Here is a 27,515-nt window from a genome sequence, read left to right as displayed (position 1 = left end):
TATCCCTTTTTTATATATATAATATGAATATATCAAAAAGGGATCAAACTTTAAAGAAATTATTAAAATATTTCTTCTGATTAGTGGTGATGTATAAAACAATACCTCCTGCTTGGGGAAACTTATTAAAAAGATCACACCTACCAGAGAGTTTTAAATTCTAAATAACATTCACTCAAAATTGCAACATCCTGTTAAACTTAAATAGCAGGGCTTTTTGAATTCACTAGATAAGTAATACACGAGTTTAAGAAAAGTAGGGCTTTCTTTTTACCTGTAAAACTCACTTGTACTGAGGTAATTAAACCATATTAAAGTGGTTCTTGTATGCCATGTCTTTAAAGGAGTAGGTCCGGTAAGGGCCGATTTTGGCCTCAAATTTCAGGTTCATCTGATGAAAGATTTTGATCACTTTTTAAACACTTAAGTGTCTACTTCAGTCGATTCAATTAGTTTATGTGACAGATTTGAACTGATTTTATCATTAAAGACGCTCAGATTCAAGCTTAAATATGAAAAATCTATCAAATATGCCATAATATGTCACTTTTCAGATGGTTTTTGTCAAAAATGAAAGTGGCCGCATCCGTGTTCACTCTCAACCTTTATATATGTTATGTATTATCATCAAATACAACATGCATTTAAATATTAAGAATGAACACAAATTTGACAGCAATAAACCAAATTACCAAATAACCTGTGTTTTGTAAGAATAATATATAATAAAGATAGCTATAGAATTGGATGAAAATCCAAGTTGCTTTGAAATAATCTAAAGTGTACTATCTGAATATAGTCTGAATTGCAAATTCTAGCTTTTTTTACCTAGATTAATTTAATCCTTAAATTTGACAGCAATACACCAAACTACATAATGACCTATGATTCAGTAAGATCAATATATTATTAAGATAGCTGTATAGTTTGATGAAAATCCTAGTTGATTTGAAAAAGTTATAAAAAAAATTAAAGTGTACTATCTCTATTTTGTCTGAACTGCAAATCCTAGCTTTTTGGACCTAGATTAATTCAATTCTTAAATTTGACAGCAATACACCAAACTTCTTAACAACCTGGGATTCAGTAAGATTAATATATTACCATGGTAGCTGTATAGTTAGATGAAAATCTAAGTTGATTTGAAAAAGTTATAAAAAGAATTAAAGTGTACTGTCTGAATATAGTCCGAACTGCAAATTCAAGCTTTTTTTACCTAGATTAATTTAATCCTTAAATTTGACAGCAATACACCAAACTACATAATGACCTGTGATTCGGTAAGATCAATATATAACTAATATAGCTGCATAGTTTGATGAAAATCCAAGTTGATTTGAAAAAGTTATAAAAAAAATTAAAGTGTACTATCTGAATTTTGTCCAAAATTGCAAATCCAAGCTTTTTTGACCTAGATTAAATTTGACAGCAATACACCAAACTACATAATGACCTTTGATTCAGTGAGATCAATATATTACCAAGGTAGCTGTATAGTTTGATGAAAATCCTAGTTGATTTGGAAAAGTTATTAAAAGATTTAAAGTGTACTATCTGAATATAGTCCGAACTGCAAATTCTAGCTTTTTTTACCTAGATTAATTTAATCCTTAAATTTGACAGCAATACACCAAACTACATAATGACCTATGATTCAGTAAGATCAATATATTACTAAGATAGCTGTATAGTTTGATGAAAATCCTAGTTGATTTGAAAAAGTTATAAAAAAAATTTGTAAGGGTTCCGCGGAACCCAGTGTCTTGCCTACTTTTGCTGTTAATCGCAGGCTCAACAAAAATGAGGGAAAAAAATTAATAAAAATATTCCTCTCTATACTATCTTTTGATTGTAAGTAGCTTCTGTCCAAGTTTGGTAAAAATCCAGGATAATTTATGAATCTAATAAATGTTTTAATAAAATGCTTCGCTGGGCGCAGCTTGATACGACCCCAGAGGTCGAACCCTGAACAGTTGGGGCAAGTATGGACACAACATTCAAGCTTGATACAGCTCTGAATTTGGATTGTGATTAAATATTTGACACAGCATAGGTTTCTGACACAGAAAGAATGTGGTCCAAGAACTTCAATTTTTTTAATTTACCTATCATGGTCCAATGTCCAAAATCAAAATACATGGTTAGATTCAGCATATCAAAGAACCCCATATATTCAATTTTTGTTGAAATCAAACAAAGTTTAATTTTGGACCCTAACTTGGACCAACTTGAAAACTGGTCCCATAATCAAAAATCTAAACACATGTTTAGATTCAGCATATCAAAGTACCCCAAGAATTCAATTTTTGTTAAAATCAAACTAAGTTTAATTTTGGACCCTTTGGACCTTATTGTAGACCAATTTAAAAAACGGGACCCAAAATTAAAAATCTAAAATCACGGTTAGATTTGGCATATATCAAAGAACCCCAATAATTCCATTTTTGATGAAATCAAACAAAGTTTAATTTTGGACCCTTTTGACCTCAATATGAACCAATTTGATAGCGGGCCCACAAATAAAAAATCTAAATACATGGTTAGATTCAGCATATTAAAGAACCCCATATATTCAATTTTTGTTGAAATCAAACAAAGTTTAATTTTGGACCCCAATTTGGACCAACTTGAAAACTGGGCCAAAAATCTAAATACATGTTTAGATTCAGCATATCAAAGAACCCCATATATTCATTTTTTGTTGAAATCAAACAAAGTTTAATTTTGGACCCCAACTTTGACCAACTTGAAAACTGGGCCCATAATCAAAAATCTAAACACGTTTAGATTCAGCATATCAAAGAACCCCAAAAATTCAATTTTTGTTAAAATCAAACTAAGTTTAATTTTGGACCCTTTGGACCTTAATGTAGACCAATTTAAAAAACGGGACCCAAAATTAAAAATCTAAATACACGGTGAGATTTGGCATATATCAAAGAACCCCAATAATTCCATTTTTGATGAAATCAAACAAAGTTTAATTTTGGACCCTTTTGACCTCAATATGAACCAATTTGATAGCGGGGTCCACAAATAAAAAATCTAAATACATGGTTAGATTCAGCATATTAAAGAACCCCATATATTCAATTTTTGTTGAAATCAAACAAATTTTAATTTTGGACCCCAATTTGGACCAACTTGAAAATTGGGCCAAAAATCAAAAACCTAAATACATGTTTAGATTCAGCATATCAAAGAACCCCATATATTCAATTTTTGTTAAAATCAAACAAAGTTTAATTTTGGACCCTTTGGACCTTAATGTAGACCAATTTGAAAACTGGACCCAAAATTAAAAATCTAAATACACGGTTAGATTCGGCATAACAAATAAATAAATGTGGTCAAAGATTTTACAAATCTAATGCGCCATACTGTGCAATTAAAGATTACTTCTTGAAATTTTTCAATATTTGAAATTTGAAAAAAAAATAATATTTGAAGAATAATTCTTTATAATTTCTGAAATCTGAAATGAGAAAAATTGACCCCCCACAATTTCTTTTTAACCCCCCCCCCCCCTTTTTTCCCCAAAAAAATTCTTTCCCTCAAGATATGGTCATAATCTCAATTCAAATTTCCAATGGAATTTGCAACCATAATTACCCATTTAAATTTACCATAATGCTAACTTAATCTATTTTATAATAGAATTCAAAATATAGTGTCAAATCTTTCATATGGATTTTTTGGTAAAAAAAAAGATGCAACATTTGCAGATATTTTTACTGGTCTTCCTTTATAAATATGCATTTCTTTAAACATAATTTAAAAGCAGTGTAAGGGAAGTAACCAAAACGTTGTATTTGGATTACCTCCCTTACACTGTTTTTAATTATCTTAATTGTTCATTAACCATTACTTTATACATAATTTAAAAGCAGTGTAAGGGAGATAATTTCAATGATGTATTTGATTTATCTCCCTTACACTGCTTTAAATTATGTTTTGTACTAAAGTATTTGTCCATTAACCAGGACAACCTTGTTTTTCCCCCTCTTTTGCCCCTAATTCTTAAACGGTTTGAGCCATACTCCCCCAAAGCAAATCCTAACCATCCCTTTGTGGTATGGAAACTTGTAGTATAATTTCAGAGAGATCCATACACCTTTCCACAGTTATTGTCTGGAAACTAGAAAATGCTTATTTTTGGCCCCTTTTTGGCCCCTAATTCCTTAACTGTTGGTACCATAACCCCCAAAATCAATCCCCACCTTCCTTTTGTGGTATTGAACCTTATGGTAAAATTTCACAAAGATCCATTCACTTAAACTAAAGTTAGAGTGCGAAAACTAATGTGTATTCGGACGACGACGCTGGACGACGACGACGCCGGACGACGACGACGACGACGACGACGACGCCAACGTCATACCAATATACGACCACAAAAATTTTTTTGCGGTCGTACAAAAACTTAAACTGCAGACTGTATGTAATGTTGACTGGAAGAAAAACTAAGTCCATTTATAAGTAAAATACGGAAAAAATGGAACAAAATTTTATCAAAATTTCCTTCTAAATACTAGCTTTTGATCATAAACAAGCTTCTGTCCAAGTTTGGTACAAATCCAGGATAGTTTAAGAAAGTTGTTAAAATTTTAAAAACTTTAACCACAGAGTGAATGTAATGTTAACTGGCAGAAAAACTAAGTCCATTTATAAGTAAAATACGGAAAAAATGGAATTTTTTTTTTACAAAATTTACTTTTGAATATAATCTTATGATCATAAACAAGCTTCTGTCCAAGTTTGGTAGAAATCCAGGATAGTTTAAGAAAGTTATTAAAATTTGAAAAACTTTAACCACAGAGTGAATATTTGTGGATGCCGCCGCCGCCGACGCCGACGGAATGTAGGATCGCTATGTCTCGCTTTTTCGACAAAAGTCGAAGGCTCGACAAAAATTAAAGTGTACTATCAGAATATAGTCCAAACAGCAAATTCGAGCTTTTTTGACCTAGATTAATTTAATCCTTAAATTTGACAGCAATACACCAAACTACATAATGACCTATGATTCAGTAAGATCAATATATTACTAAGATAGCTGTATAGTTTGATGAAAATCCTAGTTGATTTGAAAAAGTTATAAAAAAAATTAAAGTGTACTATCTCTATTTTGTCCGAACTGCAAATCCTAGCTTTTTTGACCTAGATTAATTTATTTCTTAAATTTGACAGCAATACACCAAACTTCTTAACAACCTGGGATTCAGTAAGATTAATATATTACCAAGGTAGCTGTATAGTTAGATGAAAATCCAAGTAGATTTGAAAAAGTTATAAAAAAAATTAAAGATGCCTATCTGAATTTAATCATTTTTTTTTTTTTACCTATTAATTAAATTCTTTCATTTCACAGCAATGAATCAAACTAACAAATAAACTGGAATTTAGTAAGATCTTTATTTAATTTCAGTTAGATGGGCTGATTTATACCAGTGAAGACTAAATATGAAGGTCCAGACTAGTCGAGACAGGTCGAGACTGGTTAAGACTGAGTCAAGACTAGTCAAGACAGGTCGAGACTGGTTGAGACAGGTCGAGACTGGTCGAGCCTTGGTCGAGACCATTTCAGACTACAGCAAGATCATCAAGTACTGAATCAGACTAATTAAGTAAAGTCAAGACCTAGTCGAGTACAGTTAAGTACAGTTAAGTACTGTCGAGACAATGTCGAGACTAGTCGAGTAAAATGTGTGCTCGACTTTACTGGTCAAGCACAAAAACTGGTCTTTTCAGACTCGGAGCAGTTTGTAGTGCATGCAGATCTAGACTATTGGACGAAGAATATCACATTTGGTCTTAAATTAAAAGGTTTAAATTTGTTTAAATTCACATTTTCACAGTTTGTTGTGTGGTTGAACAGGGTGCTATATAATGTAAATGAACCAGGGACCATTTCAAAACATGTATAATTGCGTTATCTAGTATTGATAATAAACATTCACATCATAATGCATATGTTCTGTTAAAAGGTAAATAGGTTGGAAAATAAAGATGATTTTTTTTTACTGCATTCTATAGTCTATAGTCTCAAAGACATAGATAACTATCTGTATAAATGATTGAAAATTTGAAACTTTCTGAGCATATCTGAATAGCCCATAGAAGCTACCAAAACTCACCGATATAAAGCATGTGTATAGGCGTGAACCCCTCAGGGGGTTCTCGCAAAAACACATACATAATAATACTAGGTACCCTTAGGATCATTCACTTCAAGTTTGGTTGAAAAATATGTTCAGTAGTTTCATCGGAGAAGTTCTTTGAAAATGTTTATGATGGCAGACAGATGAAGACGGATGCCAAGAGATGGCAAAAATTTAGATAAACATGGCCCAAATATAAGATTAATATTTTGAATCATCAACCTGATAATTCTAGATGATTACATGTACTGTGGACTATAACTTTTTTACTATATTTGACGCCAAAAAAAGACAATACCGGTACATAAATAGTTTTGTTATAAATAGAAATAAACTGTTAACACAGAGATATGTCTCGCCTTTTTGTAATTTTGATTATGCAAATGTTGAAATTAAAATAGCAATACTTTAACATGTGAGTTATGCAAATATTCAAAGTCAATGAACCATGACTGAAGGTACATGGCTATATAATCTCCATGGAAACAAGACATGCAAATGCCAATTAATTTGCATACCAATATCATTGACTTAACATAAGCAGTTCATCTTAAACTGATCTAATCACAAACTAATACATGTAAAATAAATTCACTTATTAGGTCTTTCCTCGATCTTGATATCTATATCATGAACGGGAAGCTTAATACAAAAATTTATGATAAAAGAGATGATTTTTCATTTCCTATCGTTAATTATCCATTTTTAGATGGTGACGTTCCCTTGTCACCATCTTATGGTGTTTATATATCTCAACTTGTAAGATTCGCTCGTATATGTAACAACGTATTAGATTTTAGCAAGAGAAATTTATGTATTACTGAAAAATTATCACACCAGGGTTTTCGATATCATAAACTAGTCAAAACATTTACTAAATTTTATCATCGATATAAGGACATCATTCGTAAATATAATTCAACATGCAAATATCTTATACGTTCGGGTATTTCACATCCAATCTTTTATGGTAATATTCTTTACAAAGCACAAAAATGTTAGTATTCACCTCAAAAGCTAACAAAACCTTTAAACAGACTTATTAAGAAGGGATATAGTTACGATACTGTTGTCAGGTCATTAAAGATTGCATATTTTGGCTTTAATATTAATTCACTTATAGGGTCTTTGCATCAGAATTAAACACATTTATTCTAAAACCAGTTGTTGGCATGACACGGGTTATGTTCTTCTCATATATTTTATGACGGTATAATGCTAAACCCCTAACAGGAGGGATTGTGCCTGATATTCATATGATGAAGACATAATCTTTTAATCAGTTTAATGGAGGTCTGGAGCTGGCATGTCAGTAACTGCTAGTAGTCTGTTGTTATTTATGTATTATTGTAATTTTGTTTATTTTCTTTTGTTTCCTATTCTGACATCGGACTCGGACTTCTCTTATACTGAGTTTTACTGTACGTACTGTTGTGCGTTTGTTTTTTCTACATTGGCAAGAGGTATAGGGGGAAGGTTGTGATCTCAAAAAACATGTTTAACCCCACCGCATTTTTGTGCCTGTCCCAAGTCAGGAGCCTCTGGCCTTTGTTAGTCTTGTATCATTTTTAATTTTAGTTTCCTGTGTATAATTTGGAGTTAAGTATGACGTCCATTATCACTGAACTAGTATACATATTTGTTTAGGGGCCAGCTGAAGGACACCTTCAGGTGAGGGAGTTTCTCGCTGCATTGCAGACCCATTGGTGGCCTTCGGCTGTTGTCTACTCTATGGTTGGGTTGTTGTCTCTTTGACACATTCCCCATTTCCATTCTCAATTTTAAACTAAGCAAAAATTTCAAGGTCAATAGATCTAGACCATGACTGAGGAGGCAGAGCCAAAAATTCTCCATGGAAATGAGATATGCCAATGCTTATACAACTGCATACCAAATATCATTGACCTACCACTAGTGGTTCCCCTTGAACTGACCTAATCACAAATTAATACATGTAAACTAAGCAAAAATTTCAAAGTCAATAGATCATGAATGAGGGGGCAGGGCCAAATAATCTATATGGAAATGAGATGTGCCAATGCTAATACAACAGCATACCAAATATCATTGACCTACCACTAGTGGTTCACAATAAACTAGACCTAATCACAAACTAATACAATGTTGATGCCGCCGACCCCGGAAACAGCATACCTATGTCTCGCTTTTTGACTCCGTCAAGGCGAGACAAAAATGGGCCATGAGTAACTTTGGTACTTACAACTATATCAAACAAGGATTTCTTTATGTCATATTTTTGTACTTGGTCTATAAACTGGTCCCATCTATTGTTCACACCTGATGTTGGTAGTAACTGTAAATAAAATTTACAACCATTAATTAATTTTATTACTTTTTATTTGTATGCCAGTAAATCATTAAATAACCTTAAACCATTGGCATGATGTTAGCCTTATTCATTTACCGTGGATTTTTTTTCTAGAATCAACGCTTCCTAAATCTGTCGCTGAAATGGACTCACAAAATTATATTCAATTGTTTTCTTTGTGTGCCTAATTTCATAGAGTTTGAATGGGCTAATTTACTGACTTCTGTTCACCAATGAAATTAATTCAAAAACTTACCTTTTCACTTTTGCAATTTTTATATGCTTTCACTGGGAATCAAACCCTCCTTGAAATCTGTTGTGTGTGACCGACATCAACACATTGACCAAAACCTCTCAGCTACCAATGGGTTGCAATTTATATGTCTATTTTATATATAGATGAACATATATGATACATATCGGTACAACAGACACACAGGGCTTGTACCTTTATATATACATAATAAACAATAATAAACAATCGTATAGTATAAGTTGGTAGCTGTGAGGTTAAGATCAATGTGTTATAGAGTCAAGTTAGAAGTAGAAACTTGTCGATTTAGGTTTGAATCCCTGTTTTCTCTTTGTTGTCCCTATTCTTTAGTTTTTCTGTTTTTCTTATTTTGTATGTTGTTGTGGATATTTTTGTAATAATAACGGGTTTTGTCATTTATTTTTGGATCATTATTGGCTATTTCAGGTATTTTAAAAGAAAAAGATTACATTTTATTTGTCCATTTTTGTTTTATAAATATAGTTTGATTTCATCTGTTTTACAATATATCTTTACAATTATTTATTTGCAAATTCCTATGCGAGTAAATCGTGATGTGCCTCAAATTAGGTTTCTTGCTAGAAATTTCGGTAACATACTTATTATATATACTAAGAAATAAGTTCAAATATGTATTATTTTGTAAATCATGGATAATGTTCATCTGTATAATAATTAAAGGACAGGCATGTTAAGTTATATTTGAATTTCTCTTAAACCAATTAATTATGAACTTTGATTTATTAATGCATCATTGAACATGATAACAGGGTTATCTAAACTCACTTACGTTGCCTTCTAATTAAGAAAAGGCTTTAATTGTGAAAAGACATCAACACAATAGTTTAAGTTAGAGGCACAATGGATAAGCGTTGATTCATGAAAAACAAACCATTCGCCCTCCTGGCTCATGGTTTCTTTTTCGAGAATAAATGCGGAGCCATTGTATCTATAATACATAAACCATAACACATTCAAAATAAATTGAAATTGAAATTTGTATAAGTTATATGTACATATGTAAGTTGACAAGTGATGACGAGAAAACATTGAATGTCAAATTATAGTAGGTACTTTTTAATGATTTTATTTTTGGCATAACTGTAAAATAACAAACAAGTCATAGACTTGTCTACACTTAAAACCTGATAGAACCTTAATATACATATATATATATATATATATATATAAAGACTGCATTCATTTCTGACCCATGACTATTTTTTTTTTGATAAATGTGGATAGTGTCCACATGTGGACACAGATGATGCCCCCGCTTGCATATCATATAGTTATAAAGGGACATAACAGAAGAATGGTAAAAGTGACGCTACCCAAATTTGAACTTGATCTGAGTTTTGTGGTAATAAGCATTGTGTGTAAGTCTCATAACATTTGGTTGAGGCTAACTTAAGTAGAGAACAGAGCAATTTTTCTATTTGTAAACACGCATAACTCTAGAACAGTTGTGTATAAGTTTTATAACATTTGGTTGAGACAAACTAAAGTTAGAGAACGGAAACAAAAAATTCAGCAATTTTTATGTTTATAAAGGGACATAACTCAAGAATGGTAAAAGTGTCGCCACCAAATTTCGTACTTAATCTGTATTATGTAGTAATAAGCATTGTGTATAAGTTTCATAACATTTAATTGAGGCAAACTAAAGTTAGAAAACGGAAACAAAAAATTTGTACTTGATCTTAGTTTTGTTGTAATGAATATTGTGTATAGGTTTCATAATGTTTGGTTGGGGGCAAACTTAAGTTACAGAATGGAAACTAAAAATTTTGCAATCTTTCAATTTATAAAGGGGCATAACTCAATAATGGTTAAAGTGACACTACCTAAATTCAACTTGATCTGTGTTTTATCAGTGGAAGTCAAAATTAAACATTGCATTGTATAAAGCATTGATTGTAGTTGATTCAACTATAATCATGGACAAAGGAAGATAACTCCAATTTTAATAAAAATAAAATGCTCCGCTGGGCGCAGCTTGATACATCCGCATAAGGTCGAACCCTGAACAGTTGGGTAAGTATGGACACAACATTCCAGCTTGATACAGCTCTGAATTTGGATTGTGATTAAATATTTGACACAACATAGGTTTCTGACACAGAATGAATGTGGTCTAAGAACTTAAAAAATTTTAATTTACCTATTATGGTCCAATATCCAAAATCTAAATACATATACGGTTAGATTCAGCATATCAAAGAACCCCAAAAATTCAATTTTTGTTAAAATCAAACTAAGTTTAATTTTGGACCCTTTGGATCCTAATGTAGACCACTTTGGAAACGGGACCAAAAATTAAGAATCTAAATACACGGTTAAATTCAGCATATCAAAGAACCCCATTATTTCAATTTTTGTTGAAATCAAACCATATCATTATTATTTGCTTTTATATATAAATAAAAAATAACCACCTTAAAATGGAAAATTTTAAAGAAAAAAAAAAGGAAAAAAAAATCCCCCCCCAATTTTTTGAACCCCCTTATGGTTCGTCACCCCCAAACTCAAACCCAGCCTTCCCTTTGTGGTATGGTACCTTGCAGTGCAATTTCAGAGAGATCCATACACTTGAAAACAAGTTATTGTCTGGAAACTGTAAAAATGCTTGTTTTTTTGCCCCTTTTTGGCCCCAAATTCCTAAACATTTAGGGCAATTACCCCCAAACTCAAACCCAGCTTTCCCTTTGTGATATGGAACCTTGCAGTACAATTTCATAAAGATCCATACACTTACACACAAGTTATTGTCCTGAAACTAGAAAAATTCTTGTTTTTTTGCCCCTTTATGGCCCCTAATTCCTAAAATTTTGAGGGAATTACCCCCAAAATCAATCCCAGTCTTCCCTCTGTGCTATGGTACCTTGCAGTACAATTTCAGAGAGATCCATACACTTGAACACAAGTTATTGTCTGGAAACTAGAAAAATGCTAATTTTTTGCCCCTTTTTGGCCCCTTATTCCTAAACGTTTAGGACAATTACCCCCAAACTCAATTCCAGCTTTTCCTTTGTGATATGGAACCTTGTAGTACAATTTCAGAAAGATCCATACACTTACACACAAGTTATTGTCATGAAACTAGAAAAATGCTTGTTTTTTGCCCCTTTTTGGCCCCTAATTCCTAAAATTTGGAGGCAATTACCCCTAAATCAATCCCAGCATTCCCTTTGTGACATGGAACCTTGTGGTACAATGTCAGAGAGATCCATACACTTACACACTAGATCCATACACTTACACACAAGTTATTGTCATGAAACTAGAAAAATGCTTGTTTTTTGCCCCTTTTTGGCCCCTAATTCCTAAAATTTGGAGGCAATTACCCCCAAAATGAATCCCAGCATTCCCTTTGTGATATGGAACCTTGTGGTACAATGTCAGAGAGATCAATACACTAACACACAAGTTATGTCTGGAAGTTACAAAATATGCTTATTTTTGGCCCCTAATTCCTTAACTGTTGGTACCATAACCCCCCAAAATCAATTCCCACCTTCCTTTTGTGGTATTGAACCTAATGGTAAAATTTCATAGAGATCCATTCACTTAAACTAAAGTTAGAGAGCGAAAACCAATGTGTCTTCCGACAACGACGACGACGCTGGACAACGACGACGACGCCAACGTCATACCAATATACGACCACAAAATTTTATTTGCGGTCGTATAATAAAAATTACTTGATATTTAGAAGAAAATAAAAATTTTGCTATTTTTCCATTTATAAAGGGGCATAACTCTAGAGCAGTTACAGCGACACCACCAAAATTCAAACTTGATCTGAGTTTTGTGGTAATAAGCATTGTGTATTTATATATAAGTTTCATAACATTTGGTTGAGGCAAACTTAAGTTAGAGAACTGAAACTAAAAATTTTGCAATTTTTCCATTTATAAAGGGGCATAACTCTAGAACGGTTAAAGTGACGCCACCAAAATTCAAACTTGATCAGTGTTTTGTGGTAATAAGCATTGTGTGTAAGTTTCATAACATTTGGTTGAGGCAAACTCAAGTTAGAGAACGGAAACCAATTTTGGGATGTACGTTCGTACGTACGTACAGACGGACAAGGGTAAACCTAATGCCCATACCGCTACGGCGGGGGCAAAAAAATTGTATAAAAATAGTGCTATTTCACTTTCTGATGGGTCTTAATTTACATCAATTTGAAACATTTTTTATCTTGAAACAATGGACTTAATATTTGGGCCAAAATATGGCCCTTACCGAACTGATTCCTTTACTGACTTTGAAGCCTTAACTTTACCCTCATGAAGAAATTTGTTTAGCCTAGAAGTAAGGGTTTTGAAATTGCACCATTTAAGAACCAAATTATGGCCTTTTTGATGATTTATGGCAAAATCATCATTTATTAAAAGGCAATAACTGCTAAAAGGAGTAGTCTGACAGGGTTGGGTTTAAAATACATGGCTTCCTCCACCTCATTTTAAGACTTATATCTCAAATTGACATAAGCGGTCATCTCAGTACCAGAATCTATGGCAAACAAAATGATTTTGATTTTGAAATTAAATTTCCCCCACCTTAACAGCAATATATATACCAACTTCACCTGCATATGGGATATACATTTCCCAACTCATTCGTTATTCAAGAGCTTGCAGGTGCTACTCAGACTATACAAAACTTCACCTGTGTCTGAGCAGAAAGTTGATGAACCAGGGTTATGTCAAAGAAAGTCTCGTCCTTTTTCTAAAATGTCTCGTCCTTTTTCTAAAAAGAAGTTCATCGGAAGATACCAAGACCTTGTTGATAAATATTCCATATCAACTTCACAAATAATACATGATGGTCTTGAAGTATAGATTTTAGGTGCTGACATTGTTTATCATCTTAAATTAATTACGCGATATAGTGTTCTTTTTATTTGTCTTTATATATATTTTAACCTTAACTGTTTAGTCCATTTTTGGTAATATCCTTTTGGCATGGCTTGGGTATTTATACATCCCGCTATTGTGATATTGTGCTATGGTCATTTTTGTTTGAATGCCATTTTGTTTTTCTTTGTTGACATAGTTTGTTTTTATAGTGATTAAGATTATAACACAATGTTGACTGCTGTGCCCCAATTTTTGACATTTTTACCTGTTATGTCTGTTTGTTTTGCTCACACAGTGTAGTCAATATAATGGAATTCTATGCGACTGTAATACAAGTGAGAGGTTTAGCTAGCTATAAAACCAGGTTCAAACAAACATTTTCTACATAAGGAAATGCATGTACCAAGTCAGGAATATGACATTTGTTTTCCATTTGTTTGATGTGTTTGAGCTTTTGATTTTGCCATTTGATAAAGGACTTTACAGTTTGAATTTTCATTGTTCAGTATTTTTGTTATTTCACTTTTTTAAATGGACAGTAGGTAGATCTCAACATTCTGAACATTTTTTTATTGTGTCAGATTTTCTCTATATTTTAGCAGTTTCAAGACAACAGACAAAATATTACTTGCATTTTACTCCTATGTTCTACTTTTAGCCATGTCAGCCATGTTGTTCGGAAGGCAGGATTATCAGACATAATTTTTACACAAAATACTCAAAGGATAATTGTTACCAAGTTTGGTTCCTATTGGCCATTTAAGTCACAGAGGAGAAGATTTTTTGTAATAAAAGAAAATGGATGATAGATGACAGATACAAATTCAAGAATGAGATTGGTTAGAATTGTCATTTAAGGGCAATAACTTCTATTAGGAGTCGTCTGAAAATTTTGATCAAAATAAACAGTTGAGGTAGATCTTGACATTCTGAACATTTCTGTCCCTGTCAGGTTCTCTATCTATAATGGTATTCAAGATACTAGTACTTGTATTTAACCCCTATGCTCTATTGTGAGCAATGGTGGCCATGTTGGTTGGCAGGCAGGATCATTGGACTCAATTTTAAAACTAGATACCCTAAAAATCATTGTGGCCACATTGCTCCAGTAGTTTCAGAGGAGATGGTTTTTATAAAAGTGAACACATGACCGACAGACTACCATGGACAATGAATGCCAAGTGATGATAAAAGTGAGATTAAAAAAACTTTTGAATTACTGTCTGAGTTGAAGCTGCAATTTAAACATACCTGTGTATATATCACCCATATAATGAAAATCAAACCGATGTCGAAGGTCACCAATAGACAAAATGTCCTCCTGACTGCTGACATCTGGAGCCTTCCTCCATGCATCCATGCTTCACTAAGAGAGGAATTGACACCATTTGGTACATAGTTTGGTGAATAGCTTTAACAAATATTTAAAACAAATACCATATAAAATAATAATAATAATAAATTCTTTATTTAAAGAGGGTAAACACAGTTAGTTACAACAAACTAATCTTCCCTGAGGCCTCACATAAAAATTACAATACAATCAATAACAGATATTTACACATAGTTAATCAAATGGGTAAAATGGAGGCTAGTTGAACAAAACATGCAAATCAGTATATGGAAAGACCTCATCTTACTGTTCATATAAATTGTTTAAATTATTATTACCAAATCACTTATTAAATGCATTGACTTTTGATAAATAAAAAAATGGTTGAAAATAATGTTTGAAACCTTTCCATTGCAATGACTACACCTTTAGGGAATTTGGTGATGATGACAGATCTTTGATTATCTCGGTTTCATTTATTCACAACTTTTTATAGCTTGATATCGGTGTAGGACTCTGAAACGCGACAGTACTCTGAACCAATGTAGTGAATCTGAAGTATGTTTTAGTCAATAGTATCATTGTGACGCTCTCTTCTTGATAGTTACATCAATGTGTGTTGGTGGTAACGCTGAAGTATTACAGATTTCAGAAACTATCTTTTCATGTTTACATGTTCAGGTGAAAGTCAGTTTGTTTGTATGAAGCAGCTTTTCAAATTTTTAAGTAATTCATCGAGAGTGTAACACGTTTGAATTAAAACAATCAAGATAAATAGTCATTTTAGTTACATTATCATAACTGTAACATTGTAGTTTACTTTGTGAATAGGCTTTGTGAAAATAAGCCAATTTTCATACAATTGTTTAGAAATTGATCTCTATAGATGCTACATCCATTAAAACAGTAATAATTTTTAAATGGCGGGAAAACATAGTTGTTTGGAATTAAATATAATAAGGGGCTAATATAAACTTATCATCTCAAACAAACAAGACTACTGTAAATTCAGAAATTATTGCGATGTTTTTATTATTGCGAAAATTGCTACAGGGTTATAATCGCAATAATTTAAACTCGCATTTTGAAATTTTTTATATGAATTATATAGGATTTTTCTAAATATCGCAAAAATTAAAATCGCATTTTAGTCTTAAATGACAAAATCGCAATAATAAATGCACGCAATAATTTCTGAATTTACAGTAATTAAACAACAACGGAAACACAACTCTCTCATTAGCGAAACTAAAAGATCAATAGATTGATGGGTGTCTGATGTTCAAAATCCAGTTGCCAAATATTTTATGAATATTCCATATGGGAACAAGTAAATAAGGGCTTATAAACTTTTCCTACAACAGGAAAAGAGGAGTGCTTATTAGAGAGGGGGAATTTAGACTTCTGTAGCAGCTACTTTAATTTTTGAAATCTATAGAAGGTTTTTTTATGTGTGATGGAGACTGTCACATTCTCTTAATACAAACATGTCCGCAGTGAGGCAGACTCTCTGTATAATAATATCACAGTAAACCTGGAAATCATGAGAGGAACAAAGTAAAGATAAAATGTTAACACAGAATTATGTCCACATGCAGCAAAATTAAAGAGGACATTCTCTCTCATTTAGAATGAAACTGTAACCAGAGACATACATAATATGAATTGTATTCTTGTATTTGAAAAGCTGCAAACACCTTTTAAAGAGATGTACATAAAAGGTAAAGACGAAACTATAATACTAACAGTGTACTTACAGATGATATTAAAAAAATATACAACTATCACATAATCCTAATTTGTATAGTTTCCAGGCTTATTGCAAGACGATAACTCTTTTAATAATTCTTTTATTTCAACCATAAACATCAATACATATCATTGAAACAGAAATGCCATAAATGTTTTACGGCCAATAATGAATGCAAATTCTAACTAATAAACAAGAGTGCAGACTGTCACGCTGAAATGTCTCACCTGCTTATTTTTTTTTATCATAATTTCATAATAATAATGAGGTAATGGTCAAATGAACCCTGCAAGACTGACACCTTAAAATCATTCCATAAATTAAATATAGTTGACCTATTGCTTATTGTATCAGATAAACTAACAAAACCATGAAAAATTAACTTTGACCAATGAACCATGAAAATGAGGTCAAGGTCAGATGAAATCTGCTAGACAGACATGTGCACCTTACAATCCTTCCATACAAAAAATATAGTAGCCCTATTGCCTTGCCTTTACTCTCTGAGAAATAGACCAAACCACATAAACTAAACATTGTTCAATGAACCATGAAATAAAGATCAATGTCAGAATAAAGCTGCCAGTCTGAAATGTACACCTTACAATCATTCTATACACCAATATAATTGACCTATTGCTTGTAGTATGTGAGATACGGACTTGACCTGGAAACTTTAACCTTTATCAAAGATCCATGAAATGAGGTGGAGGTCAGGTGAACCCTGTCTGAAGGACAAGTAGACATTGCAAGGTATCCTTATACCAAATATAGTTATCCTCATTACTCATAATAAGTGAGAAATTCACATGACAAAAAAACTAAAAAAAAATTTCAAGCAGTCCCTGAACTAAAAATAGGAGGCGTAGGACAATGAAGATATGACAGAAGGAAACTTCGTAACATAAGGTACATGTATCTGCATGCAAGGTATGAAGCATTCTGGTCTTCTACCCTCTGAAATATAAAGCTTTATACAAATAGTTTACACAGTCACCGCTACCCGATAGAAATTCCTATGTCTCGCATTCTACGACTTTCATCACAGGTGAGACAAAAACTAGCATGCATGTATTAAAAACAACTGAACATGCTGAACACTCATTTGATTTATCAGATTTACTACAATGATTTAAAAGTCAAATTTATATGAGCTCGTGCCTGCAAATAGAGATTTTCGAAAGAAGAGGGGCCTTATATAAAATGTAACTGTTTACATCAATTCAAAATTTTTTGAAGTTTTTTTTGTTTTTCATAATATAAATTTTCCCTATATACTTGATGTACTTTAAATGGAAAGAAAAGTTACAAATAGCATACCACCTAAGTCTTAGGCATGTCATGTAAGACTGAAAATTATTTTGGGTCAATTTAGGCTGTAATACATATTTACATACAGAAGCTATAGGAAATAGAAATTTGTTACTTTTTGCTAATTTCTATGCTAAAATGTCATGATACAATAAGTCTGAATGCAATAGGACTCTTACATTCAACTTTTTTTACAGACAGTATGGTTGAATGCAGTTTTTTTTCACTTTTCAGTGGAAAACTTGAATGTAATTTTAGTCTCAACTGGCATATATATATGAACCACTTTTATCCTACAGAAGAAAATAAAGGTAATATATGAAATGACACAGGTACACTTCTCATTGCAAAGTGCTTTTTTTTTTTTATAGATTTAGTGAAATATTTATGATGGACTTCAGCTTTTATTTACAATTTGAGCTCCTTACATTTAACTTGCATCAAACTGGACCATATAAAATACAACACATTTTGCACATTTTTTTTATGTGATAATCTAGTTTCTCTAGATTCAGAGTTCACAAATGATTAATGAAGCTTGAATTACACTAGGTTTAATATATCAAAACACAAAAACTTGTGGGATAGAAAATAAGGCAAATGTTGTTAAAATGGCAATACTTAAACATGTAAAAACTATGCAAAACATTCATAATCAATAGACGATGACTGAAGGGGTGTTTTACATGTAGAGGTTTAGGATTAAGTCAGTTAATGGAGAACCCAATAGTGGAAGGTTAATGATATTTGGTATGCAGTTGAATTAGTATTGGCACATTTCATTTCCACAGAGATTATTTGGCCCCACATACATGTAAATCAATGGAATAGTTATAAAGTCAACAGACCATGACTGAGGGGGCAGGGTCAAATAATCTTCATGGAAATGAGATGTGCCAATGCATATACAACTGAATACCAAATATCATTGACCTTCCACTTCCATAAACTGAGCTAATCACAAACTAATACATGTTACCTATGCAAAACATTTAAAGTCCATATACCATGACTGAGAGGATGAGTCCATGACTGAGGGGGCAGGGCCAAATAATGTCCATGGAAATATAAGATGTGCCAATGCTAACAGCATACCAAATATCACTGACCAACCACTATAGTGGCTCCCCAAAAACTGACCTGATCACAAACTAATACACTGTTGACACCTCCATCACTGCCGCTTCAATCAAACTTGGCAGTTGCCACCCCTGCTTTTTGGACTTTTTAAAGGCTAGACAAAAATAAAAACGGCTTATGTAGGTTTATTTTGGCCATATAGTGCCAATATGGAACAATTTAACAGAATTTCTATCAAATACAGATGTTCATCATTTACTTTCATTCAGTTTGACAAATTGATACCATCAAACCATATTCAGTAAAGCTGCCGAAGTCTACACTTACTAAGTAAATCTCTTAGGCCCAAGAACACAGTTTATTTGTGAATTTAATAAATTTTTAAAAATTGAACCTGCTCTATCTGAATAAGATTTTAACAGTGTAGTGTACTACAATTGAGATGGACTATATCAAAATTATAGAAAATAAAATTGAGAATGGAAATGGGGAATGTGTCAAAGAGACAACAACCCGACCATAGAGCAGACAACAGCCAAAGGCCACCAATGGGTCTTCAATGCAGCGAGAAACTCCCGCACCCGGAGGCGTCCTTCAGCTGGCCCCTAAACAAATATGTATACTAGTTCAGTGATAATGGACGTCATACTAAACTCCAAATTATACACAAGAAACTAAAATTAAAAATTCGTAAGGGTTCCACGGAACCCAGTGTCTCGCCTACTTTTGCTGTTAATCGCAGGCTCAACAAAAATGAGGAAAAAAATTAATAAAAATATTCCTCTCTATACTATCTTTTGATTGTAAGTAGCTTCTGTCCAAGTTTGGTAAAAATCCAGGATAGTTTATCAATCTAATAAATGTTTTAAAAACTTAAAGTGCAGACTGTATGTAATGTTAACTGGAAGAAAAACTAAGTCCATTTACAAGTAAAATACGGAAAAAATGGAATTTATTTTTTACTTTTTTACAAAATTTTCTTCTGGATACTATCTTTTGATCATAAACAAGGTTCTTTCCAAGTTTGGTAGAAATCCAGGATAGTTTAAGAAAGTTATTAAAATTTCAAAAACTTTAACCACAGAGTGAATGTAATGTTTCATGGCAGAAAAACTAAGTCCATTTATAAGTAAAATACAGAAAAAATGGATTTTTTTTTTTACAAAATTTACTTCTGGATACTATCTTTTGATAATAAACAAGCTTCTTTCCAAGTTTGGTAGAAATCCAGGATAGTTTAAGAAAGTTATTAAAATTTCAAAAACTTTAACCACAGAGTGAATGTAATGTTTCTTGGCAGAAAAACTAAGTCCATTTATAAGTAAAATACGGAAAAAATGGAATTTTTTTTTTTACAAAATTTACTTTTGAATATTATCTTATGATCATAAACAAGCTTCTGTCCAAGTTTGGTAGAAATCCAGGATAGTTTAAGAAAGTTGTTAAAATTTCAAAAACTTTAACCACAGCTAGAGTGAATGTTATGTTTCTTGGCAGAAAAACTAAGTCCATTTATAAGTAAAATACGGAAAAATTGGAATTTTTTTTTTACAAAATTTACTTTTGAATATTATCTTATGATCATAAACAAGCTTCTGTCCAAGTTTCGTAGAAATCCAGGATAGTTTAAGAAAGTTATTAAAATTTCAAAAACTTTAACCACAGAGTGAATATTTGTGGACGCCGCCGCCGACGACGACGCCGACGGAATGTAGGATCGCTATGTCTCGCTTTTTCGACAAAAGTCGAAGGCTCGACAAAAATGATACAAGACTAACAAAGGCCAGAGGCTCCTGACTTGGGACAGGCGCAAAAATGCGGCGGTGTTAAACATGTTTTTTGAGATCTCAACCCTCCCCTTATACCTCTAGCCAATGTAGAAAAAACAAACGTACAACATTACGCACAGTAAAACTCAGTTTAAGAGAAGTCCGAGTCCGATGTCAGAATAGGAAACAAAAGAAAATAAACAAAATGACAATAATACATAAATAACAACAGACTACTAGCAGTTACTGACATGCCAGCTCCAGACCTCAATTAAACTGATTGAAAGATTATGTCTTCATCATATGAATATCAGGCACAATCCCTCCTGTTAGGGGTTTAGTATTATACCGTCATAAAATATATGAGAAGAACACAACCCGTGTCATGCCAACAACTGGTTTTAGAATAAATATGTTTAATTCCGATGCAAAGACCCTATAAGTGAATCAATATTAAAGCCAAAATATGCAATCTTTAATGACCTGACAACAGTATCGTAACTATATCCCTTCTTAATAAGTCTGTTTAAAGGTTTTGTTAGCTTTTGAGGTGAATACTGGCATTTTTGTGCTTTGTAAAGAATATTACCATAAAAGATTGGATGTGAAATACCCGAACGTATAAGATGCATGTTAATTTATATTTACAAAGGGTGTCCTTATACCGACGATAAAATTTAGTAAATGTTTTGACTAGTTTATGATATCGAAAACCCTGGTGTAATAATTTTTAGTAATATATAAATTTCTCTCGCTAAAATCTAATATGTTGTTACATACACGAGCGAATCGTACAAGTTGAGATATATAAACACCATAAGAAGGTGACAAGGGAACGTCACCATCTAAAAATGGATAATTAACGATAGGAAATGAAAAATCATCTCTTTTATCATAAATTTTTGTATTAAGCTTCCCGTTAATGATATAGATATCAAGATCGAGGAAAGGACAGTGGTCATTGTTAGTATTAGCTTTATTTAAAGTAAGTTCAACAGGATAAATTTCTTTAGTATACATACTGAAGTTGTCATTATTGAGAGCCAATATATCATCCAAATATCTAAAAGTATTGTTTGTATCAGATGTTGTTTCGATGGGTCTTTGCTGATTTTAGTCATAAATTGTAATTCATAACAATACAAAAACAGGACCGCAATAAGTGGTGCACAGTTAGTCCCCATTGGAATTCCGATAACTTGACGATATACGGAATCTTCAAAGCGAACAAAAATGTTATCAAGTAAAAATTCAAGGGCAGATATAGTATCAAAGCATGTCCAATTGACATAGCTCTTTTGTATGTTGCTACTAAAAAATGACCTAAAAGAGTTTGAACATATTTATTCGCATTCCGACTTTTTAAATGCCCATTTAATTAGGTGTGTGAAAAGTCTACCAGCTCTAACTTAAAATATTGACAATTTTATATAAAGGGGTCTATAATTCAATTTGGTGACACTCCTTCATGACTCAATTTTTTTTTCCATCCCCCTTCTCATTATTTTATGCATAAAATATAAAGAAATAAATTATGGAAGGTGTTTGAAAAAAATTTGCAAGTTATACAAGGTCCACACTAGGGACTATATTTGTAGATAATGAAAATCAAAAATCAATAACTGTGTCAATCAGGTTCAATCATGTTCAGTACCAGTCATTTCCAAAACTAATTGCGAATATATGTAAATTCTGGCATGATATTTCTATCTGTTCTAATTTTACACAAGTGCTACATTTGAAGAGTTTGCATCTGGGATCTGATGAGTTACGACAAGTTTACTTTAAGCCATTTCACATAGTCATAAAAATAAAAGAAGAATGTGTCTGAGGACATGAATGTGCCCGCTCAAGCTTTGTCATTTTCCAAGTTAAAAAGGGACATATTCTAGAATGATAAATGACTCACTGCCCAAATTCGAACTCTGTCTGCATGTTGTGGTTCTTAGCATTGTGTATGAGTTTCATAAAATTTGGATGAGAAAAACTTAAGAGTACTCAAACTGAAAAATTTGCAATTTTCCAAGTTATACAAGGACATAACTGTAGAACTGTTAGTGAAATACTGCCAAAATTTATACTCTGTCTGCATGTTGTGGTTCTTAACATTGTGTATGAGTTTCATACAATTTGGATGAGAAAAACTTAAGTTAGAGTGCAGAAACGATAAAATTTGCAATTTTCCAAGTTATAAAGGGGCATAACTATAGGACGGTAAGTAACTCACTGCCAAAATTCGAACTCTGTCTGGGAGTTTTGGTTCTTAGCATTGTTAATGAGTTTCATGAAATTTGGAAGAGGATATCTTAAGTTAGAGTGTGGAAACGATAATCAAATGAAAATGGGACAGATGGAAGGACGGACAGAAAGACAGAAGGATGGATGGAAGGATGGATGGAAGGACAGTCAAGGATAACAATTAATGCCCCCAATTCCTATGGCAGGGGCATAAAAATAGATCATTTCAAATGTAAAGAGTGACATCCTTTTTGCTGTACAAACTTTCAGATTTTGTTTTTGAAAAAGAAACTCTTCAGGTTGCACTTTGTAAATATAGCTGCTTCTCAAACCACGCCTCTTTTGGGGAGATATTTAATATTCATAGGTATGTTAATTTGTTAACGTACTGGTTCCCATTGATGATCTCTGTGTTTCATCTCATAGAGACATCACTTGGGAATGTAACCAGTATTGAAAAACATGGTAGCGGCTAAATTTTAATTCTTAGGAGGTCCAAAAATGGAGGTAAGGGTAGTATAGAATTTTAGTATAAGTTTAAACTCTTAGAAGTTCAGGGCATATAAATGTTGAAAATATGCCGCACAGCCCTATATTTTGACCTTTGAATAAAATAGTAGTGCATATAAACTTTCCGTTCTGGGATATTATTTTTCACGAAACTTCATAGTAAAAGTGTCACAGTTTTAGCCGCAAAGGGAGTTCCTATGGGAAATTGCATTGTCAGTATTTACAGAATTGCAACCTATATAGGGTCAAAAAATAGAACATACAGAATTTCACAAAATCTGGTTTATCTCAGAGATTTTAAAGAATTTAACTCAAATATGAAGTTTTATAAATTTTTCATGAAGATTGAGAAAATCCTGGGCCTTAACTATGATGACTCAGCATAAATTCACAGTTTACAGTATGCATGGTTTACTTAAAGCCCTGAATTCAAAATAAATTCATAATATATGCCTATTTGTAATTTAAATTGTTTAGAAGTGCTTATATTTACTCTTCGCAGTAATTGCAACTCATTGATCCTTCCTAAATATTTTTGGTGGGGTGTTTTTGTCCTGTCGATAACCCAAAAGTAAGCCGTAACGCCTAAATGTGCTTTTTTGTGACCGCGGCATAAAAAAGTACAAGCTAGAATTACAAAAAGACCTCAAAAAAACTTACAATAGTGTGTTCTATCCTTAATATGTAGTAAATATTCCACATTGCTAGAAACAGGGAAAAAAAATTAGGAAATGTGAGGCCCCATGGGCAAAAAACAGAGAAAAATGCCTACCCCTGAGTCATAAAACAGATAATTAAACTTGTAAATGCTATGATTTTTTTATTTTAAAGGTCTTTGGTAAAGTAAACAATAACTGTGCTAGGAAGTTATGCAAAAATCAGATGTAAGCAGTCATTTCAATCAAACTTTTAGTGAATGTATGCACCAGACTGATATCTTCATAAATATAACTTTTGCAAATATGGCTTTGTTTAAACACTTCTAGTTCATATATTAACTAACTTATGTTAGATATATGGTTAGGGATGATACTGTTGTGACAAGAATTCTAAACTGACCATTTGAGGCAGAAATTGAGAACTTTCATTGACAAATAGGCATACAGTAAGATGTGGACTGGAGACACAGGCAGGATTGGATACTTTGTATAATCTTGAATGTTGGAATGCTTAACTACTAAACAATACATTTATAGTATTCTAAAATGCTTTCAATTTGTTATCAGAATAGTTTCAAACAGGTTTTGGACAGTTCATGTCAGATAACATGCACATAGGGTAAGCTGGCAATAATTAGAGTCTTGTTTTCTAAATCTTTAAAAAATTGACACAGGGGTAGGGATATAAAATTTACTGTAAAAGGAAACTTAGAGTATATGCAGTGATTTCTTTAAGGCTATAATTCTGATAAATAAGTATAGTTGTGAGAAAAAGTGTTTTTAGAGAGTTTTCTTTTTGAATAAATGTTTGTATAGGTTGCACTTTGTAAATATAGCTGTTTCTCAAACCACGCCTCTTTTGGGGAGATATTTAATATTCATAGGTATGTTAATTTGTTAACGTACTGGTTCCCATTGATGATCTCTGTGTTTCATCTCATAGAGACATCACTTGGGAATGTAACCAGTATTGAAAAACATGGTAGCGGCTAAATTTTAATTCTTAGGAGGTCCAAAAATGGAGGTAAGGGTAGTATAGAATTTTAGTATAAGTTTAAACTCTTAGAAGTTCAGGGCATATAAATGTTGAAAATATGCCGCACAGCCCTATATTTTGACCTTTGAATAAAATAGTAGTGCATATAAACTTTCCGTTCTGGGATATTATTTTTCACGAAACTTCATAGTAAAAGTGTCACAGTTTTAGCCGCAAAGGGAGTTCCTATGGGAAATTGCATTGTCAGTATTTACAGAATTGCAACCTTCAATAATACCAAAATTAATTTAACACTGTACATGTATGTCATAATTTGTACAAAATGTCTTAATATTGTCTGATTTCAAATTTTGACACATGGATCATGATTCACATTTTTCAATGATCTTTAAAACAAAAACTTCAATGTAGTAAGACTGTCTTCCCATAGTATTATTATAATTATGTTTCAACAATTATTTACATTTTTTCTAACAACCTTATTCATGTCATTAGTGTATAACAAAAAATTCTGTGTACCTTGATGGCCGAATTGGTTGTCCAGAACTTTCATAAATAATCCTGGCTGCTTCTTTAGCTTGACTGTCACGAGTTCTGCCCGCTTGTACCATATCTTCCTCTTCCTGCAATTAAATAACAATAATTCAATAACATTACATATGTTGGTAAATTGCTACCAAATTACTTATTGCAATGTATGATAATATATTCATTGATATTATACTGGAGTGAAATATCCAGGTGAATCCTGCAATTTGATTGGTTATCTTGAGAGGGAATATGAACCCATATCCTGTGTGATGAAAAAATCAGATCAGAATGGACATTAAGGTTGAAATCAGGACACTCCAGTATAATACAATTGTTCTTCAGGCCTCCCACAGGATATCATGGCTCATATTTCCTGTCAGTGCCCTATATCTCAGTTGACAGATGGCTCAGAAAATATAAAACATTGACAGGAAATATGATCCTTTGTGAAGATTCCAAAAAACATATAACATCTATCACTTGTCAAAAACATTCCAGACTTATCTAGATGACTTATACTGACTTAGACTAGACAAAGTGATGCCCCCACATTCCACTCTGAAGTAACTGTATTATAACAAAGTCAATGTAGGACTTTCTTTTAGATACTATTGTGTCTGGGCACAAAGATGCCCCCGCAGATACAAAGCATTATTTTAAAATACACAAAGTTGAGCATGGGAGCACATAGGTCTATGGTTCACTGTAGGAGGAGTTATCCGGAAACGCTATGCACCTCTTATGCAAGTATATACTCCAAAAATTACAAAGTTCAACTATCTCCCAAAAGAGCAAATATGAATAAAAATCAAAACCATAACCACACTCTCATCTTCAATATATGTACAAACAGCAAGCAAAGTGAAAACTTCCTAGCATTCAAACTGTAGGAGGAGTTATCTGGAAATGCTATGCACCTTATGCAAGTATATACTCCAAAAATGACAAAGTTCAACTATCTCCCAAAAGAGCAAATATAAATCAAAATCAAAACCCTGACCACATGCACACCTTCAATATATGTACATAAAGCCAGCAAAGTGAAAACTTCCTAGCATTCAAACTTTAGGAGAAGTTATCTGGAATAACTATATACCCATAATGGGACTGACGGATGGACAGACGGATGGACAGGGGTAAAACAATATGCCCCCCCCTCCTCCAACTTTCAGTTGCGGGGGCATAAAAACAGAAATTAGTTTTGGGACGTACATATGTATGGAAAGATGTACAGATGGACAAGGGTAACACTTAATGCCCCCTCCGCTGCGGCGGGGGCATAATAATTTAAAATAACTACATAGTTTGTGGAAAGAAACTAAGGTTTTGATTAATGTAGAATATTACTAAACATGCTAAAGGAGATGCCAGGTATATGTAAATGTCAGCAACACAAACTGTTTATAATTCCAGAACATCAAAAAAATTCAGAAAAGAAAATGTAAAGAATATCTTGACCAATGAACCATGAAAATGAGATCATGGTCAGATGAACCCTGTCAAATGAGCATGTACAGTCCTTACATTCATTCTATACACTAAATAAAATGTGTGAGTCTTCCAAGTTAGATGTATGTTGTCTGTTGTTTCCAATACAGGCAAAAATTTGGGCAGAAATGGCAATTTTTATTGTGAAAACCCCAAAATTCATTCAGATATAAAATCAAAATAGAAGGTGCATAAAATTATGTTCTGAATCTGTGCA

At 32.6% G+C, this 27,515-nt stretch overlaps 1 protein-coding gene and 2 long non-coding RNA genes across 5 annotated transcripts in view; 2 read left to right on the top strand and 1 right to left on the bottom strand.

The window, feature by feature from the left end:
- LOC127727930 (stAR-related lipid transfer protein 3-like) overlaps window positions 1-27,515 on the bottom strand; it is a 191,169-nt gene that overhangs the window by 145,973 nt on the left and 17,681 nt on the right. For 2 of the 3 annotated variants that reach the window (XM_052235087.1, XM_052235089.1), the window contains exons 2-4: window positions 25,799-25,902; window positions 14,884-15,043; window positions 8,383-8,475 (exon numbers count right to left, since the gene is read on the bottom strand). The gene's annotated coding sequence lies outside the window, so the exon portion shown is untranslated. The remainder of the gene's footprint in view (window positions 1-8,382; window positions 8,476-14,883; window positions 15,044-25,798; window positions 25,903-27,515) is intronic. The other variant, XM_052235088.1, reaches the window with a different exon arrangement.
- The window catches only part of LOC127727951 (uncharacterized), a 68,019-nt gene that overhangs the window by 30,098 nt on the left and 10,406 nt on the right, over window positions 1-27,515 (top strand). The gene's annotated exons all lie outside the window — the stretch shown is intronic.
- On the top strand, window positions 1,728-12,200 carry LOC127727961 (uncharacterized). The gene is made up of 2 exons (XR_007993942.1): window positions 1,728-2,053; window positions 10,877-12,200. It is a non-coding gene; the product is annotated as an uncharacterized LOC127727961 (long non-coding RNA).

The sequence above is a fragment of the Mytilus californianus genome, unplaced genomic scaffold (genome assembly GCF_021869535.1).
Source record: "Mytilus californianus isolate M0D057914Y unplaced genomic scaffold, xbMytCali1.0.p SCAF_2, whole genome shotgun sequence".
NCBI lineage: Eukaryota > Metazoa > Mollusca > Bivalvia > Mytilida > Mytilidae > Mytilus > Mytilus californianus.
Note: the sequence above shows the minus strand (reverse complement) of the source record. Positions and strands in the feature narration are given on the sequence as shown.